Genomic DNA, 19,636 nt, shown 5'->3' on the forward strand with positions numbered 1-19,636 from the left:
TGATACGAAATATGCAGCTTGAAATTCTTTATGTGCAGCGCTTCAAGCGACAGTTGTCGCAACATGGCGAGCGCCATCTGTTGCGTAAGAGACACAACTTCAGTTCAATGTGTTTCTTCGATGGACTGCGCACAATCTGACATGCGACGATAAGGGTTGGAATTCCATTCTAATCAGAATCGCAGCACATAAAATGCGAGTATTACTAATAGCCAAGAAACTGAGAGTTGATAATTGACTAGACAAATAAGTATTTGTTTATTTTATATTAATAGTAATAAATGATCAAGCAAAAGTTTGTTTGTCTGGCAAAGTTTTACTATAAATAGGCATTAGCTACACGTGGTGTAGTTTGCTTCATTTTTAGATGATTAACTCTACATAACGACGACCGACAAGTGAAGCGACAGTTTTTCCGATCTTGCCGGTTGTCGAGAAGCCATTGAACCTCAGCTGGCATTGGAAATGTTGAAATGGGAAGAAGGGGAGCGAGCGAGGAGCAATCAACGCATTTTACATGTAGCCGGAGAGGAAGAGAAACAGGCAAAAGCAGCGACCAGAGATAACGAAATGAAACGAGAAACTCACTTGACAACGACAACAACAGCAACAAAACAACCACGAGAAGAAGAAGAGCATCGACAATAGCAACGCCAAATGAATTTATGAACATGCGACGCTTCGGTCTCGTCTCTCGCATGTACGTTGTTGTCTGTCCCTTTTCCCCTTGTCGACGGCAGCATGCAACCGGTTGTCATGGCAACAATGGCTGTCGACGAAGGAGCGCACAAAGAGCAGAGCAAGAACATTTAATTCGGCCATATTTGATTTTGGAAATGCTGAAATTCTTGTTGTTGCTGCTGTCATTGCTTCTCTCCCTCTCTCACTCCCTCAGGCCCATTCAACGCATTCTAGTTTTGGTTTCCTGCTCGCTCTCGCTCTCGCTCTTGCTGTTTGCTCTCGTTTCGCTGCTGCTTCGCCGGGGTGGTTTCTCTTCAGCTATGCTCTGTGTTGTGCGTCTGCTCCGGACATTGTGTTTGGCATTTCGTATCTATTTTCCATATTCCATTATTGACATTGAGCCCAAAAGTGTCTTTATCCAGACCCAAGTATCTACACATAAATAGAAATTTTCTAATAACTTTCGATGTAATCTCTGCTCTCCACAAAATGCTCCAACTTCGACAGCAGCCAGAGCTGAGTAGCAACAGAAAAAAGTGACACAACATCGCTGAGATGGCTTTTACGATGATCTGTAGTCAGTTTTACGATTCCGGCAATTAAGAAACTGTGCGCTAAACACGTCTTTAAAAACAAATAAATCACCTTCGGCATTGTCTGTCTCCCATTGGAGATCGGAGATATACCAAAAATATATAGCGTATAAGCTCCACTCACCTAAATATATATTTAATATGCAGGGGACGTTTATGCGCCTAAATGGCCATCGATTTACTATAAAATCAACGATTTACGATTGCCGCAATAAAATCATGATTCGTCGAAACACAGACCCGTAAAATAGATTCGCTATGGGTTGGGTCCTCACAGCACTAAAGCCTTTAAGTGCTGCCTACATAGCTTGGACCCTTGGGGTAATTTGTAAAAATAATGATTAATTGCTTTACCACGCGATTGGAAAGAGAAATATTTTTAGAATCAACTATAAATTCGCAACGATAATTGCCAAAGACTGACAGTTGACAGTCAGAGATGCTTTTTTATTCACGAAGGACAAGAGAGAGAATTTTTGTTTAACAAAAATTCTTCATTCTAGCGTTTTTATTAATTATTATTTAAGGAAAAGTCATATATTTTTATCCGTTCGATCGTTTTAAATGTTAGTTAGACAATTAGAACTCAAGTCTTTAAATATTGTTTATTTCAAATTAAAATTTAAAAGCCTTGCCGACAATTTGAAAATATCAAACGCTTTATCACAGAGATAACACTTTGTGTATACCCTCTTACTGATTTAATAATACATACATTACGAGAAAAATAAACTTAAACACGCAATCCAAGTGTTAGGGTATCAGAGGGCGCATATTTATTATTTCTGGGCTCAAGAATTCGACAACAATGTAGCGACTGTTCACTTAAGAGCCTGATTTGCATATTAGGCTACAAATAAACAAACAGAGTTCCTAGAAAATTTCAAGTTCACTGCCTTACACACTTTGAAGCGATCTCAATAAAATGCATGAGTTTATGAATGATCAACACAGACGTTGTAATAATATATGCAGATCAAAATATTCTGTTTGATTGGCAGTGATAAGGCGAATGTGATAGAATAATTAAATTAATATTTTATAGCAGATATCGGATTACAGTAACTTACAATTGTAAAAGGTATCCATGCACAAAGTGTTTCGAGGATCTGCAAAGAGAGAAATGGAAAACATATCGTCAGACATATTTATTAGCAATTTCATGAAATCCTCTGTCTGATTTGAAGTCGAGACAGCAGTTGAGGCGCATTGAACTCCAAAATTGGAGGAGCACGACGAGTCAATTGAGCAGAAAAAGGCCTTCAATTTCAATGACTCAAAGACACTGATTTTTGTTCTTAGTGAATTCGATCTGAGACAAGCAGTCGAAAGAGAAGAGGCAGGGGGAGTTGTGAGGGCGTTGCTGTGGAAGCCAAAATCATGGCACTCTGTTGGAGTAATTTATGCATTCTTTGTTCTGTCTCTCGTGTTAATTCATTTAAACAAAACAAAAAAAAAGAAACACGAAGTCGAGAAAGATATATATGCATAAATGCTAAACGCGCCGTTAGCATGGAAGACAAGTGATTGGGGAAGACGTCTGAGCCTGAGATAGAGACAGAGACAGAGCCTGGATTGCGATTGTCCGCATACAGAAAGTACATTGGAATTGAATATTTAAATGCATTTGCCTGCCGACTGTGAATGAGGAATGTGGGACCTGAGGGCGACAAGCGAGTGGTCAGACTCAAAGTCGGCGACGGAGACGGAGTCTCGCTCATGCAAGTGCAATAAATAAGGGGCCCAGTGACAGGCGTCATTTTGAATTCCTGCTGACGAGCGACTGTCACACACGACATCAGCTCGATGTAGATGTGTCATGAATGATATATGATGAACACACACAAATACATCTTCTATACATATGTACATATGTATATTGCAGATAGATACATAGTAGTTACACCCAGGTCACCACATATGGGTAACATTTTGAAGAGCATTTCACTTTGACGCACGTCATGTTGTGGGATATAAAATCGAGAGTGCCTCGCTTTTCGGCCTCGACGACCTCGAAATCATAATTCAACCTTTAATGGTTCTTTAAGGGCCATGAAGTCAACTCTTCTTTTGCCAGGGACACAACCACTTTCGTTTTTTCCTTGAACATTTCGCCAGCAATTAAAATGTATATAATTGCAACTCTTTGACGAGCGCCGCAAGCAAAGTCTGCAACACAGTAATGAATTATGCCAGACGACAGCGCCCAGGGCGATTTTTTTCACGTTTCCACGTTTGTTTTTAGTATTTTAGATTTTCACTCTATTTGCGGGACAGGCAAATAACAACAGCGACGAGCAGAGCGAAACGGTCATTAAAACTGCTTTATGATCTCTTAAAGCGAAAGCGAGAGTTCCGCATACATCACTCGCCTGCAACTTCGAGATGGTTAGAAAAACATGTGTAACGAGTAGTTGAAGTTGAAGTTGCAGTTGCAGTTGCAAGCGGAAGGATTAATATATTTTAATGAGCGCACAATTTTCTGGCTCTTTGCTTAATATTGCAACAAATTGTTTAACGATCGAAGCTATTTTAAAAGCAGGAAATATTGAAAAGCAAAGCAAAGGAGCAAGCAATACTTTTGCTTTATGAAGTGAATTTAATTAATAATAAATGTTATATGAACCGATTAAATAACGATTATAAGCCTGCTTTTGTGACCAACTGTTTAACTGGTTATTCCTGTCAAACAAGAAACTGACAATTCAAATGCTAGAAATATGATTCTTATCTGGAAATAACTTTGTAGTGCGCCAACTAATTTTAGATAATGATCGCTTGGGCTGAAGTGTGAACAATGTGGACCACAGCGAAGAAATGGTAATGGAGCTGTGATCAAAATTAAATTCATTTCATTTTAGATTTGCATGTAAAAGGCCTAAAAACGCGGGACTTTAATGCAAATTGACAAATGATTTACGCAAAGGCGCTTAGCTCGAAACTTGAGTATTTTTTTTGGGTGCGACTTTCGAGCCGGTCTCGATCAACGCCAAGATGGCTGGCAACAAGTGCAACGGCAACGGCAATGGCAACTGCAACACGAGCTTAACTGCAGCGACGGCATCAATTGATAAGCGAGTCGAGTCAAGTCTCCATCTCCAATTCCCTCTCCACTCCTCGCTTGAAGCGAGTTCTTTCCCCCCATTTAGTGTGCGCCGACTGAAAGCGTCTAAAGTAAACATTTAATTGCGCCATTAATTGCGCGGTAAGTGTGCCAGATGCACATGCTCAAGCTCATGCCGAGATCGAGCTTGCTGTGGAGCATTGGTGCAACTGAGACGGCAATTGTGGCACAAAGAAAAACAAACAAATAGCATCATTTAAGTGCTCAGCGGTGCACTCGTTGGCCACTCGCTGCTCCTCACTCCTTTCCTCCTTCCAGTTGTTCGAGTTCCCGCTGCCCTTATCCAACTTGTGGCGTTTACGAGCATTCACAGTCTTCCATTAAGGAGCGCCGGCTGGGAGTTCTCTTGTTTTTGCTCTTGCTCCTTGCCAGCTGACAACGTCCACCTTGTCTTGCATCCAAGGTTCTGTTTTTCAGGCACAGCTAAAACTTTAGCCGCATTAACTTTGTGTGTTTAATGCGCAAAATTATTGCCAATACAATCGACGTTTTACGATCCTTAAGTTGACAGTTTTCTGTTTTAGTTGCTGCCTACTTGCTTGCTTGCTTGGTGCTCTTGTTGTGCCCTGTCGCTTGTTTTACCTGCCGCATGGCAGCCATCAACTCGTTTTCAATTTGTATTTATTTCTATAACATATAATATTCCATATTGAAAAACGCGTTTTTGCCTTAATTAAATATTGTTTTTCAGTTTATGTCGCTCGTAAGAAACAAATGAAAACAAACTCAAGTTACAGCAACAGAAAAAGTATGCAAATGTGTTTTGTATAAACTATTTGTATTTATTTCTTATTATTGTTATGTTCGAAGAATTACATTGTATAGAGCTTGAGTAGCTGCCTTCAGCTTTCCGCCAGGCGATTTTATAAATATTAATTTCAGGTTATATCACCAAAAATATTCAAGCATGTCAGTCAACAATATTATATAAATTTATGTATTCAAAGTTAGAAATATAGTTCAATATTTCAATGAACTCTTTATCGCCAAACAATACAATATATATAATATATGAATGTTAATCTAATGTCTTCATTTTCTAACAGTGTTATTAGTATAACAATAAACATTTTGATGATGCAATATCAATGGATGCAATAAATTGAACTAATTTAAAATTTTAATATTCTCAGGTTTCAAATTAGTACTTCCCTTAGCATTTACTTGTTCTATTGAATCTATGCAATTTTTTTTTAATAAAGGGAAGAAACCAATTTTTGTTCGTAAAAAAAATAAATAAATAAGCAAAAAGCAAGATGTACTAATTATAATATTTACGAGATAATTTTTAAATAGAATGAGTTTATTAATTGGAAATATTATCATACATATATGACTTTATTTTTTAATCATTTTAAAATATTTCATATTTTGAATCACTTCATGACTTCTTCTTTTGAATCTACACTGATGACTTTTTATATAAGAGAAAAAATATATTCGTTCCCCAATAAGAAAAAGGAATACAATTTTGTGAGTATTAGGTAACAGTTTTTAAACAAGCTTCGATCTACTCAAAACAGACTTCTGATAATCAGAGTAAATTGAATATCCTGAAGCAAATCGAAAATGAAAAGCGTCCAATCTAATATCAGTATTTACAGATAAATAGAACATTTATATGCAAGATTCCCCCGCTCCAATCACAGGTGAAATCTAACACTGCGCAAATGCTAAAGCGGAATTTAAATATTGCCATCGAGTCCATTGAGAGCAGCTGGTGAGCTGGGATGCGAGTTGGAGCTGGACAGGTCGAAAAGCGTGGCTGCCACACGGCATTGTGGCATTAACTTAATCGAATTGAAAACCAAACAAAGGCCGCAATTAACATTAAACCCTTCACGAGGGCTGACCCAGCAAATGAAATGGAAACAGGAGCAGAGGGAGAAATGAGAGGAAGGGGAGTATGCTTGTGCTTGTGCTCGTATGTGTGCTAATTTTGAGCTTGGTGGTGTAAGCAAACACACACACAGCTCACACACAGAACTAACAAAACAGAGTTACACAGTTACATTAAATTTTAGAAAACACAAAATGCCGCTTTCGTTGTGTGGCTGTGGCAAGCAATTTCACATAAATTTGCGTCAAAATACCACCGACAATATGTACAAATGCACCAAAGGGAGTCCAGGGGCAAGGTGGTTGAGGCAGGCGGCAGTCAAGCAGTCAGGCTGACGGGCTGACAGGCTGACAGGAGGAGGCCGTGCCCAAAAAGTTTTGCTTAGCTCTCATTTCTTTTTGGCAAACATGAAAATGTATTCCAGACACGCATCGGGCCATTTTGCAAACGTGCCACCGAATGAGTCTCGATAGAGGGGGCAGCGAGAGAGGGAGAAAGAGCGGGTGGGGGAGAGGGCATCAGAGGACAACCGCATCCGCATCCGCCCAATGGAATTTTCCGCCTGAGTTTGCGCCCCTTTGCGGCAAATCACGAGGAAAGGGCAACGTCAAAACTTTTTTTCTCTCTTTGCGAAAATAAGTAAAGTTTGAATTTGGCAAACATAAATTATTTGTTGAAATTGCCAGTAGCGCCACATGGGGCAAGAGGTGATGAGGACGATGGAACTGCGAGTTATTCCCCACGGCCTCGCCATAGTTTTTCAGCGTTTCTTATTTTTTTTTTTTTGCGCTCTTGCGCTCTGCACATTTTATAATCGCTGACGGAAATTTATGAAATAAATAAATAAATAAAATACGCTTGCAACTTTGGGGAGCTGTGCCGCCATTAGGCATGCCACCACAAGGCGCCACAAGAGTTCCTTAAGCCTCTGCCTCGAGAGCAATGCCATTTGCCTGTCTCCGACTCAGGGCAAAAAGTTTTTGCTGTTATTGCATTTGCTGCCGTTGGACTACAGATACTTTTGGGCTTGTCTCTTATGGATACATAGTAGCAGCATCAGCAACACGGCAGCAGAGCAAGGTGCGCAAATTGCCAGGACGAAGAGGACGCCCACCTTGAAAGCTGTGGTGTAATTTGTATCTAATCTTGCCTCATGTTTATATAAAAGCAACGACGATGACGACGACGACGACGATGAGCAGAAACTACAACCACACACCCCCTCAACATACACACACCTACAATTTGTGCAATATGGCGCTAGCAGGGGATGTCCACACACAAGCACAGACAACTATATATATAGAGTACATATATCTATCGTATCGTATATTCACGTCGAAGTTGGGGTGAAGTTTCTTGTTGCTGCTGCTTTGCTGTTGGTTTTGGAATTTTAATAAAATTGCACAATTCCCAACTAAAGATAGATACTTTTCGTGTAATTTACGATGATGGCAGATAGCAACGATAGCAAAACGAGACAACTATTGCCAGTGGAAGGGCGAAGAGAAAAGCGTTGCCAGATTGAAGGCCAAGTGAAGCAAATTGAAGCTGGAGAGAGTGAAAGCTTAAGAACTAATTAACGAAAAGAACAAAATAATTAGTTTTCAGTTTTAAATTACAATTTGTCTGTTTTCGGCTAAAGTCTTAAAAAAGTTGCTTAGGAATATCTAAAGTACTAAATATATAATAATAATAATAATATATTGAAGCCGATCCCTGATGTTTTAAAAATTACGAATCGTGCATTGCAGAAAGCTAAGAAATTGTATTTCTATTATTTACAAAGCAAAATTCATATTTATTCAAATATGTTAAGTAAGAGAGCGTAAGCTTAAACTCGAATTAAAAAAAGAACATTTATATTGCCAGAAGAAAAAAGAATTAAACAGTTAAATGTTCCAAATTAAACTTAGTCAATATACAGCCGAAGTAACTATAAGTTAGTTTACTAGTTAGGATTACTTAAGAACTAATTGAAGAACAGAATAATTGCCTTAAAAAAGGAATAAAAGATTTCAATCTAATGAAAGAATGGAAAAGTATGAAATCTATAAAAAAGAACGAATGAAAAAGTTGTTACTTATAAATTTAATTTAGTTAACTTTTAACAGAGAACTTTAAAATAATGCCCAACTAAAATTCAAGGTGGTTTTATAGCTTGTCTAATCGGGTAATATCCGAGTGGTCGGTTTAAATGTAAAGGTAGCAAAAATCTTTAAATCGAAGATAATTTTATAGTTTAGCTAGTTAGGCTGTCCCCAATTTAGACAATCTGGCAACGCTGTGCGGAAGTTGCAGAGCCAACAGCAGCACTTTAGTTAGAACGTGTCCCTGCTCTAGCTTATTTATTGATGAAATCAACTACAAGTTGACACGAAACTCCCAACTTGTGTCGCAACGCTGGAGATGGAGATGGAGACGGAGGAGTGAACTTTGATGGATATGGCAATGGAGTGAGAGTGCCTGCTTAATGTTACCCAATTGATCAATTTGCCTGTTGCCTCCCCCTCACCACTCATTTGGTGGCATATGCAGATGGTTGATTGGGCCACAAAATCGAAGGCTCATAACGCTTATGTATTAGTGATAGCAATCATTGGGAAGTCAGCAGGAGAGTCGTGTATGGGCAAACTTAATGTAATTAGAAAGAGAGAGAGTGAATCGCCCTCCGCGGTGACAGGGTCGCCCTAATTGCCCATTCGCGCTAAATTGGAAGGGCATCATCAATTGAACCACGCTTCGAACGCCCGCACATCTAATTACCAATCGTAAATTGTCCAGTGAATAAAGTTTGCTACATTTTGCTAGTGCATGGCATGCTGCGGGTTTTGCTGTCAGTTTGCTGAAGCGAAAGTCGTTGAGGGTTTTACCTGTATGGCAAGCAAAAAAGGATTCTTTCGGACAGCAGCAGGTGTCCAGCTGAGAGCGAGAGTTGGAGCGGGAAGAGGAACGGGTTACTAGAATCTTTTCGAGCGTAAAATTCTTGTCGCAAAACACACACAAAAATTTCACGCTGCTGCTGCTGCTGTTGTTGCTAAAAAAAGATGCGCATATCTCTCCGCTTGTCTTTTTTATGATATGCGGCATAAATGGATTTTAAACTGCTGCCAAACAGGCAGCTGAGGCGCATTGTCTGCTCAGCGCGTCTGAAACCTTTCCGTGGTTATTGCGTTTTCAATGGAATTGAAACGGCGACATCGTCTCTTCCTCGTCGTTGGTCAGGTTGCAGGCACAAAGGGTTGACAATTGTTGCAATTCCATGGGACAGCATCATAAAAAGAGAAGACACTGACAGCGTTTTGGGCCGTGAAGTGCCTGCAAAGGGCATGACCGTAAATCAAAACCCCGTTCGATGGAAAAGTGAAAGTGAAAAGGTGAAAGGCAAAACTCTATTGCCAAACTCGAGCTCATAGTTGTATTTATTCCATTTGAAAATATTCCATTTGAATTCTTCTCAGCAGCCATATTGAAAATTGCAAGTAGCCACCCCTCTTCCCCTCTACCCGTTTTTCCATCTTGCTTCTCAGGTGCACAGTTTCCAATGGGGCTGTGTCAAGGGTTGCTTTTGTCTTACTCTGGGGTCGCGGTCGCTTCTGCTCTTCCTGGCATGTAAATGTTCCATTTAATCCATGTTATGGCCACATTTGTTGTAACTCCCATGGAAATTGCCCAGCTCCTCCTTCTTTAGCCTGCCGCATTTCATTTTTCTACTTTTCCTGCTTTCTGCAAATAAACCGCAACTGAAGCAACAATAGCAATGGAGTTTCTCTTCCCCTTCTTTTTATCCGCTTACCTATTCACAAATTGCGTATTATTTTCTTATTTTCATGACATTTAATGGCGCTACATAATTTATTTTGACATTTTTTTATTGTCGTTTCTTCAAAAGGACAAAATCTGGAAGTTCTTATAATTATTTAACTGAGGGCGGGAACCAAATAAAATTCCCAGAGTACAAAAGAATATACAAATAATAAAATTAAAATATTTATGATATTTTAACCGAAACTGCCCTCTTCTTAGGTTTGAAGTTGCATTTTATATTACCCAAACACTATAAATAGAATTTGTACAATTTTAATGACTGCTTTTTATCAATTTCAAAATTGTTAGTACATTGAATATCGATGCTATACTATACAAACTTACTTTACTAATACAATAATGAGTATTCTAATATAATAATATTTTGATATATTGATGATACTGTTGTTACTCTTGCTGTTCGATTGGTTTGAATTGGTTTGAAATTAAAAATCAAATTTGTAATAATAGCATCTATAGACTTTTTTGTAGCTAATGTCTACATATTAAAATTTTTATGTTTGGCATAATCAACATCAACATTTTTATCAGACGAAATTTTTCAAGAATATAATTATTATTATGTAATAAATTCATTTAATTATTATTCATATAGTCAGTTTATTTATTCTAAATAAAAATGCATAAATAATCATATTATTTTGAAAGTGAAACTTTAGATCATCAAAGTGAAAATAAAACAATTTTTTCGTACGTGTGTCAACCATGCTAGAATTGAAATTTGTATTTATTGTATTGCCTAACCATACTAAGCTGTTGATTCAGCTGTTAGCATAGTAAATAAAATTTAATTGAAATGAACAAAAATTAAATATATTTCACCTCAGTGAATTGTTTTTTGTATCCAAAAGTTAACTCATAATAATTCATTAATTTATTATATATTTATTTGAAATTTATACAAAATTTCCAGACAAAATCTTCAACTGGAGTCTACAACTTTTTGTGTGGAACAATTCTCCCCTCTCATTTGAATACCAAATGAAGTGAATTTTACGACTCTGAGATTGTCTCTCATTTGGACACTTCTAGCAATCCTTGATTGATTTACTATAACGACCAAAGTGCCGCTCGATAAGCGAAATGCTTCGATAAGATGGGAATATATCGAGAGAAACAAAGCAAAGTGCCTGGTAAAAAATTAAAAAGCAATGCATAATTTAATATGGAAAGAAGACTGATCTCAATAGAGCAGACAAGATCGCAGAGCTGGGGAGGCGTTAACGTTAACGGAACATGTGTTAATACAGGATCGTAAAAAACTGTATTATAAGAAACGAGTGGAGAGCAGTCTCAAAAAAAAAATCAAGACGCCCGGGGGAAATGGAATAAATATTTACCGCATTCCAAATTAAAAATAAAACAAAACACCAAACAAAAGGCTGATGCGGTGCAGCAACCAACCAGACATTCGAGTATAACATGTAATTTATTTACTTATTTCGAGTTTTCCCAATGTCCAATGCCCTTTTTTGGTTGGAGTTGTGAAGAAATAAGCAAGATAAGACATGGGTCAAGTCACCATGGACTTCAATGGTGACTGATGTGGAATTTAGTTGATAATATACGAGCTGAAAATATGAAAACAGCTCGAGACATGACATGAAATGCATTTCCAAATATTGAAAACTTGTTTTCCATCGAAATTGTCTTTTCAGGTTCCATAGCACTTGAGTCTCCGACTCGAGTGCCAAGGTCTGAATTGTGATTTGGGTTTTGGTTTAAGTTTTGTGTTTGGTGTGCGCAATTGCAATTAGATCAGAGACATCGCTCATTTTGAAGTGTCTTTCGGGAAGGAGAATGAAAAACAGACATAAAACTGTTTCGGAAAACATTGAGAAAATGAAAAATGGTGCTATATGAGCGGCATATACAAGTACGCGTATCAGCAAAGACATACGACTATCCATAATGCCTGTCGATCCAAGGAAACTGCCCGAAACTGATAAATGCAGCAAGTTTGCGCATTGAATTTCAATGGCGGCCACAACAACATCGGGATCGGGCAATCGGGAACTGAGAACTGGGAACAGGGAATCGGGTAATGGGTGCCGAGAGACAAACGTCGAGTCCCACATCGTTCTTCGATGTACTTATAACAAGAGTCAAGTGCTGGGGCCATAGAAGATGGGCACATGGATATCAGATGTGGAAAGGGGTTTGAGAATGGAGAATAGTGGACTGAGAACGGCGAACGGGGAACGGAGAGTGGAAATGGAGGGCGCGTCGCCCATTTTAATGCGTTTCTTCGACAGGCCATGAAAATATGCCTGGTGATTTTTAAAATGCTTTAATTGAAGTCCCAAAGACGCAGCTAACTCGAATCTCAACAGCAGACAAAATGTCTGTTTTTCGTTCTCAAGATGCAAAAGTGGGCAACCCAATTAAAATTCTTAAAGCATTCACTTTGCTTGAACATCTTTTTTTTCTTCAACTGACTCAACGAGGCGAATTCATTCAACTCGAGTACACAAAATTTCTGGCGAAACATCAGCAAATGGCGTCGGCAAAATATAAAATTCAAAATACAGACAGCGAATTTATTAAGATATTTCTATTAATTTACCTATTGCTAGTTTATATCAGAACCAAATAAAAATCTATAGTCATAGATGAATGTGTTCTTAGAGATTTGTTGACAAAAATAAAAGCATTGTTTGGCCAATAGAAAAGTCGTAAAGTTTTAAGCCATAAAAACTTGAACGATTTGTTTTTGTTTCATTTTGAATGCGATGGATATTTCAGTGGGTCTTTGCTCTGGGAAGAGGCTTATCTTCGACTCCCTCTTATTTTACATTTTTAGAGTTTAGTTTCCGTTCCCAGAGTTGCCTTTAAATCCGATTAAAGTTTAAATTTATAATAAAATGTGCATTGACTAAATATTCTCATTTTCTTTTTTACTATTTGTGGAACGGATTTTAACTAATTTTAACTAATTTTAAATAAAATTTAATACATACGTTAAAAGTTTTATAATTGTCATGTGTTTTATTGAGCACAACAAAAGTTTTAAATATATTTTAAATTATGGGTTTTAGTAAATCAATTTAGTCTTATACATTTTTCAAATACTGTTGTATTTGATAAATTTAACATACAAATTTAAATATACAACAGTTTAAATTTAATATTCAAGAGTTTTATTACTGTTATAGAAATTTAATTTGCATTATTGGATAAAGTAGTTAAAAATATGATTAATTTATTTAATGATTCCAGCTGTTATCAAATATGAACACATATTTAGAAAAATATATGTATATTATCCAATAATATTCTCTTTTTTATGCACATTTTTACTCATCTTTAATGTTAATGTCAGTACTTTTTTACAAAATGAACGCTTATGCATATTTATAATAAATAAACGACATACTTGAACCAAATGAACTTCACATTGTAAAAGCGACAAAAGCGCAAATTAAAGCATTTTAATGGCAACTTTTAAGTATGGGAAAGTACAAATTAAAAGAATTTATTGAACACTTTGAACGCACGAAGTCAGACAGACAACGAAGCGTAATGTTTATGAAATATAATTAACTAATTTGTTGAGCTTAACGAGTAACAAATAAGCTGTCAATTTATGGTCTGACTCAGGAACAAAAATACATTCAGTGCGATAACGCAACGTACAAAATGAAGAAACTAATGCGAAATTGTCCTTTTGCGGAGTGTACGATAAGCCAAAGTGCAGCCATTAAAAGGCACTTGAAGTCATTGCTCCTCCCCGATTCACCTGGCCGACGACGACTTTGCGACGCCATCTCCATCGCAATCGCCTGACAGCCATGGAGCGTAAAGTGTGAAATTTATGAGAAAATTGAAAACGTTAAGATCACATTTATTTATATAACATAATACGCGTTACAAACACTCTGGGCGAGGCTGGGCAAACACGGCCAAGTTACTTTACAGCCAGAAACTTAAATTGATTTAAAGTTAAAAGTTCTGTTCTGGCCGTAGGCTAATTTCAAGTTACGCAGTTGATATGCAAATTGGGCCGCTCGTTTTATTGCGAATATTAAATGAAATTAATGAAATTTTCTGCACCATAATCCTTTGCAAAACGCATAAATTTGCTCATTAAGTATGTACGTGTATGTGTGCTTGTGTGTGGGTGTGTATTCCATGTAACTGCCTGGTAAATATATGTATAAGCGTGTATATATTGTATATGCTAGCACTTTTCATTATATACGAGAATTTCTATTGATTTTTATCTCGCCGGCAACACACAAGGGATGTTGAATTTGCCAGGACCAAGCCCCAAGAGTTTTATATAACCAAGGCTGCTGTTGTTCTTGTTATTGCTGCCTTTGCTGTTGTTCGGTCATATGTACAAATACAAAAGCAGACAAAAGCTTCGTGTACATAAACGACGCCCAAAATGCAAAGCTCTGCGTTTGAATTTTTTCGAAACTAAACAAAAAGCCGTCTGGAACCATTTAAATGTCGAAAAGAGGAATTTCCTAAAACATATTTACACTTTTCATAAATGCTATGAACCCAAAAAAGAAATTTATTTAAAATTACATTATAATTTGTATGATTGCTTTAAATACAATTTATTTTGTATTTGCTTTAATATCTATAACTTATGAGCAGCGAACGCATGAGAAAAATGCCCAATTCTGCAGATGTCTGTTATTTTAGTTAAGACCCAAACCATTTCAATGAGCGCCCTCTGGCGTACGACGAACGCACATGCAGTTTCCCTGCTCGGCCGACAGAGGTCGCATTGTGTGTGTGGCTTGGGCACGCACACATATGCAGTGCTAAGTTACGCATGTGTTAGTGCACGAGTGCGAGTGAAACGCCAGGAGAAAAGAGATGGCAACACTGCGCACGAATCCAGCATGGCTGCCGCACGCAAACCATTATGGGCGAGCTGCCTTTGCATGTGTGTGTGTGTGTGATGGGCGCATTTATCTTACGCCGATAATATGAAAGCGTACATGTGTGCGTGTGCGTTTCATCCCCCCTTTACATGTTAGACACATGCGCATAGAAATGCGTCGACGTTGTCGTCGTCGCCGTTGCGGTTGCCGTCGGCGTTGACTTTGGCGTCGCAACCATTTGGCAGCAGCTGCTTATACTACGTTTAGCAACTCTTATGTATTTTTGTATTCTTTCTTTTGCAAGGGGTTTATTCAACTGCAGTTAAAACTTGGCTGCAAACTTGAAATGCAAATGCAAAACACGCTAGAGAGCCTGGCATTATGCAGATAAGCTGGCGAAAATCCAAAGTTCTACAGTCTGCCAGAGGATTAGCTGCAACTTCTAGTCTCGCCAACTTGGCAAGTGGCTGACTGTACAGCGAATTTGGGAGATACGAATGCGACATCTCATTAAAGCCTGGGTCTTTGTTTAGGTGTTGGTCTAGGCAAACGACTTCATCTCGGATGCGTGACACGTCCGCATAAATGCTGTCGAAAATTGTCAAATAAATCACTCATATTTATATAAACGCCCCTGATATCCAAGCCAAGACAGAGCCGAGTCAGGTTAACCCGTCTCTAGCCTAGCCACACTAACCGTGGCCAATATGCAAATTAATAAGCCCAACAGCAACACCATCCCGCTACGCACAGCGACAGACCAGATAAGCGGTCGCTGGAAACGTGTTTCCGCATAAATTATTAATCGCCAGCGACAACAAACCCCCAAACATGGCAGTCCAACAACTATGGTAGCTCATTTTGTATCATTCGCCATGACAATGGCCGTTGGCAACGTCGCACGGCCAGCCAGAGACAGATCAGTTGTCAATCTAATGTGGCACAGCTCTTCGCATTTTTTTGCTGCTGCAGAAAGTCGAAAACTTTAAGCACAACTGATCAGTGGAAGCATAAACATTGGCACACTCTGCTGCTGACTCTTGTTGTCTCGCGTAGCGCATAATGTTCACATTAAAGCCAATAAAATGCTACTAAAAAAGAAATCAACAACAATGCCAAAGGCATTCGTATTCGCATTCGCATTCACATACACATTCGCATTTTCATTCATAAAAACGCAGCCGCAGAATGTTGCAGAGAGACTTTGCTCTTCTATTAAGTGAATGTATGTTGACAATGGGACAGGAAGAGGGGAAGCGGCAATGGCGGGTGAGTGGGTAACGTTGTGTACTTGGCTCGCGTGTCACTCGCGCGCTTCGCTTTTACGACTGACAAGAAACAGACAGACAAACGGAAAGTCTGACTTGGACAGCCCAGTTGTGAGCTGAGTCTATGGCCGCTTCCGTCAGCTTCCGTCAACGTCTTGAGCGGCACTTAACGTCGTCGCCAGCTGCCGGGTGCCGGTCGTCGCTTAATGGTTGCCATAATAATGCTTTATTTTACTAGCGCATGTGGGTTTCTTGCCGTCTCCATCTCCCGTTCTCTATCTCTCGACTGTCTGGCGAGCGTCTGCCGTTGACCGTAAAATTTTAATATCCCCTCGTTACGGTGCGTGCTCCTCTTGTTCCTCTTGCCCTGCTCTCGACACGAAAGTCAAATCAATTGCCTTGGCAATCTGCAACACCTTTATGGCCATTTTATGTGCTACACTTTTCACCTTGACATTGACAATTTGACTGTGGCGTCAGCCTCAATGACCAGCCCCCATCACAGCCGCAGCCGCAACCACATTCACATTCACATCCACAACCCCAACCGCTGAGCCACTTAACCACTCAACCACAAGTACAACAAGCCGTAACCTGCCTCAACGTGTCCCACATCGAAAGTGCCATAAAACACACCAAGTGGCTGAGAGAGTGCGCGCTTCTGTTCTGGGGGCAGAGTGAGCATAATCCATCATAAACATTTTTATGGTTGCTCTCCATTCCCCTCCCCTCCGTCTCTTCCCCATCCTGAGCTTTGTTATTCCTGCTGCTGGCAGCAGTAAAATTCGTTAAATGCTCAACAAATTGTTTATTATAGCCGTTTGGCAATAAAGGCGGCTATTAGCTCATTTTAGGTGTTGCCACCGCATTTGCCGCACTACAACACTGTCCCTCCCTCCACTCCTGCCCCTTAACATTCACAGCAATACATTTTGCATACTTATAATTGATGGAGCACAAACTGTTTGCCATTTCAATGCAAAACACGTGCGCACATTTGCAAAGAACTAATTATTGATACATTGCACACTAAATTCCATTTCTAACTGTTTTTTAAAATTAAGGAATCGAGTATAGAATCGTTTGGCAACTTTATAAGTAACTGCTTTGGAAATAATCATTAGATAATATGCCATAAACATTGTCAATAAATTTTGAAATATCTCATCAAGTGAGTCGTCCCTTCATTTTAAATAGTCGCGTCAAAGATACCCTTTATTGTCCCTACATCTTAGTTGAAGATAGAGTTTCCTCTATTGTTTGAATTCAGTTTTATGTATGCTGTTAATCAGATTTTAAAATTCAAATTAATATATAATTTGGGCACTTATTGAATTATGATTAAAAGAAAATTATGAATTATGAATAAATATTGTCTAACTTAAATGATTTTGAGTTAAAAGTTGAAAATATATTCATTTGGGTACTTTACGATAACATTCTTTATTTATTAACTAATTTTTAATAAGCATTGGAAACAATTTTTAAATATCTTGTCAAGTGAATCATGATATTATTTATGTTAAATAGTCGAGTTGAAGGTACTCTTTAAGCTAAAGATTTCTTAAATGCTTGGACTCAAAAATAAGTAGTTGTTAATCCAACTTTTAAAAGCAATTTAAAATTATAAAATGAATTGTTTGTTAAAAGTAAAATTCTTGCAATAATTTTTTACCATATTTTGATAAAAATGAAAAATGAATAAATTATATATCTAACCCTAATTTTTAATAATATTATATAAACTAATAATCAATACGCTCCCTTTTAGAGCACTTCGGAGCACAGGGTATTCATATTTGCGTGTGTGCATGTATTTGTTACGTTTATCTGAGCTGCTGGGAGATGAGTCCCAGCGGAGACTTTATGGACAATGTGAAATCTGAATGCTGCCCCCCGTTTGATCTCATTTGCTGCTGTAGCGAGAAATTAAACGACTTTCGCATACGCTGCACATACGGGTACACATGGGAAGGGACATTGTGATTGTGTTCATATTGGCCAAAGGGCCAGGCTTAAGTATTCCAGAGGCATAGCAGAGACAACGAGAAGGACACTGTCATAAGGAAGTTTGAAAGTGGCCATTTGTGTATGGATTCCATAAATGAAGTCACATCCGTGCAAGAGATACACACAATGAGAGGCAACGAGAATGCTTTGCTATTTATAAGTATCTTGTCCGTAATGTGCCCGGCGATGTGTCATTGGGAATGAGCCGACGCATAACTTGTCCAACTGTCCTACTGCCCCCAGTCTAGTTTTCCACTCCCACTCTCCGCCTACCTTCCACCGCCCCAATGGAGGCAGTGAGCCAGCAAACTGATTCTCTCAGTCCGTCTCGAAGTCCGTGACCTACTTGCGCTCCATATGCGACTACCCATGTGGATAAATACATGTAAATAAATATATATGGTACATGTGTAGCTTTTGTATATCGTATATAGTACGTTGTATGTGTCAAGTTGTTTATGAAGCTGAACAGAGAAATATAATTGCGTCGTCGAAATGTTCGTCTAAGTTTCGTAATTAATTCTATTGGCACTGATTGGACTAAATTAAAACGATCTGTGTCATCCACACACACAGAGAGAAACAAGTCAATAAGAGAGAGAGAAACAAAGAGTTGAAGAGCGCACTGAAAGGCTATCCTAAAAACAAGTCGCTATAATGATCATGTCATTCGATCGATTAAAATGCTAATCTAGAATACACACTTGCAGTTCACAATATATGATTGCCAACCTGATGCTACCGTACAGTGGGCAACAAAAGCAAATCAAATGATTTACTCTCATCGATGTCAGTCAATGTGAAAAATAATTGCTTACACATGGATTTTATTTAAATAATTGAATTGTAAACTAGTCATTTAATAACAATGTAAATTGTCATAAATGGTTTTATTACTGTTCTGTCATATTCGATGAGCTCAACCTTAGACTACTATTTAAATGCCATATAATTGCTACTAATAAAATATTTTAATTTGTAAGGTAATAAAAAGGTTTATTCCGATTTCTTGGCAGCATGTGGGTATTATTATATTGATTTAATCACTCGATTAAATATTTTGCAAAACTAGTAGTGTCATTTTTATCGTTACTATAATATAAAAAAATGGTTTAAACCTATAAAATGTTGCCGCTCATTTTGATAAAAAATGAATGATTCTTAAAAGTTGATAATATGCATACAATATTAAGCTAGTGATGAGTATTTTAGTATTGTTTATTCAATCAAAGTTGTGGATATCAAATCTAAACTATAGTTTTAGATGATTGAAAATATAATATATAAATTTCTATGACTTTTAAAATAATATTCAAAAATAATTGCGTAATAATCAGAGCCTTGTTCCCATAGTACGATAGCCTTTATATTAAAAAAACAAATATATATATACAGACGTGCATATACATTTATATACAGATGTATGTAGAGGTTCGGTCCAATTTGCCTTT

General features: G+C 38.0%; 1 long non-coding RNA gene across 4 annotated transcripts in view; it reads right to left on the reverse strand.

Moving 5' to 3' along the window:
• Positions 1–19,636, reverse strand: part of LOC132786981 (uncharacterized) — a 110,318-nt gene that overhangs the window by 31,804 nt on the left and 58,878 nt on the right. For 3 of the 4 annotated variants that reach the window (XR_009632492.1, XR_009632491.1, XR_009632493.1), the window contains one exon: positions 2,345–2,383. This is a non-coding gene — a long non-coding RNA (uncharacterized LOC132786981). Of the gene's footprint in view, positions 1–2,018; positions 2,261–2,344; positions 2,384–19,636 lie in introns of those variants that run through there. The other variant, XR_009632494.1, reaches the window with a different exon arrangement.

Source organism: Drosophila nasuta, chromosome 2R (assembly GCF_023558535.2).
Source record: "Drosophila nasuta strain 15112-1781.00 chromosome 2R, ASM2355853v1, whole genome shotgun sequence".
Taxonomy (NCBI): Eukaryota; Metazoa; Arthropoda; class Insecta; order Diptera; family Drosophilidae; genus Drosophila; species Drosophila nasuta.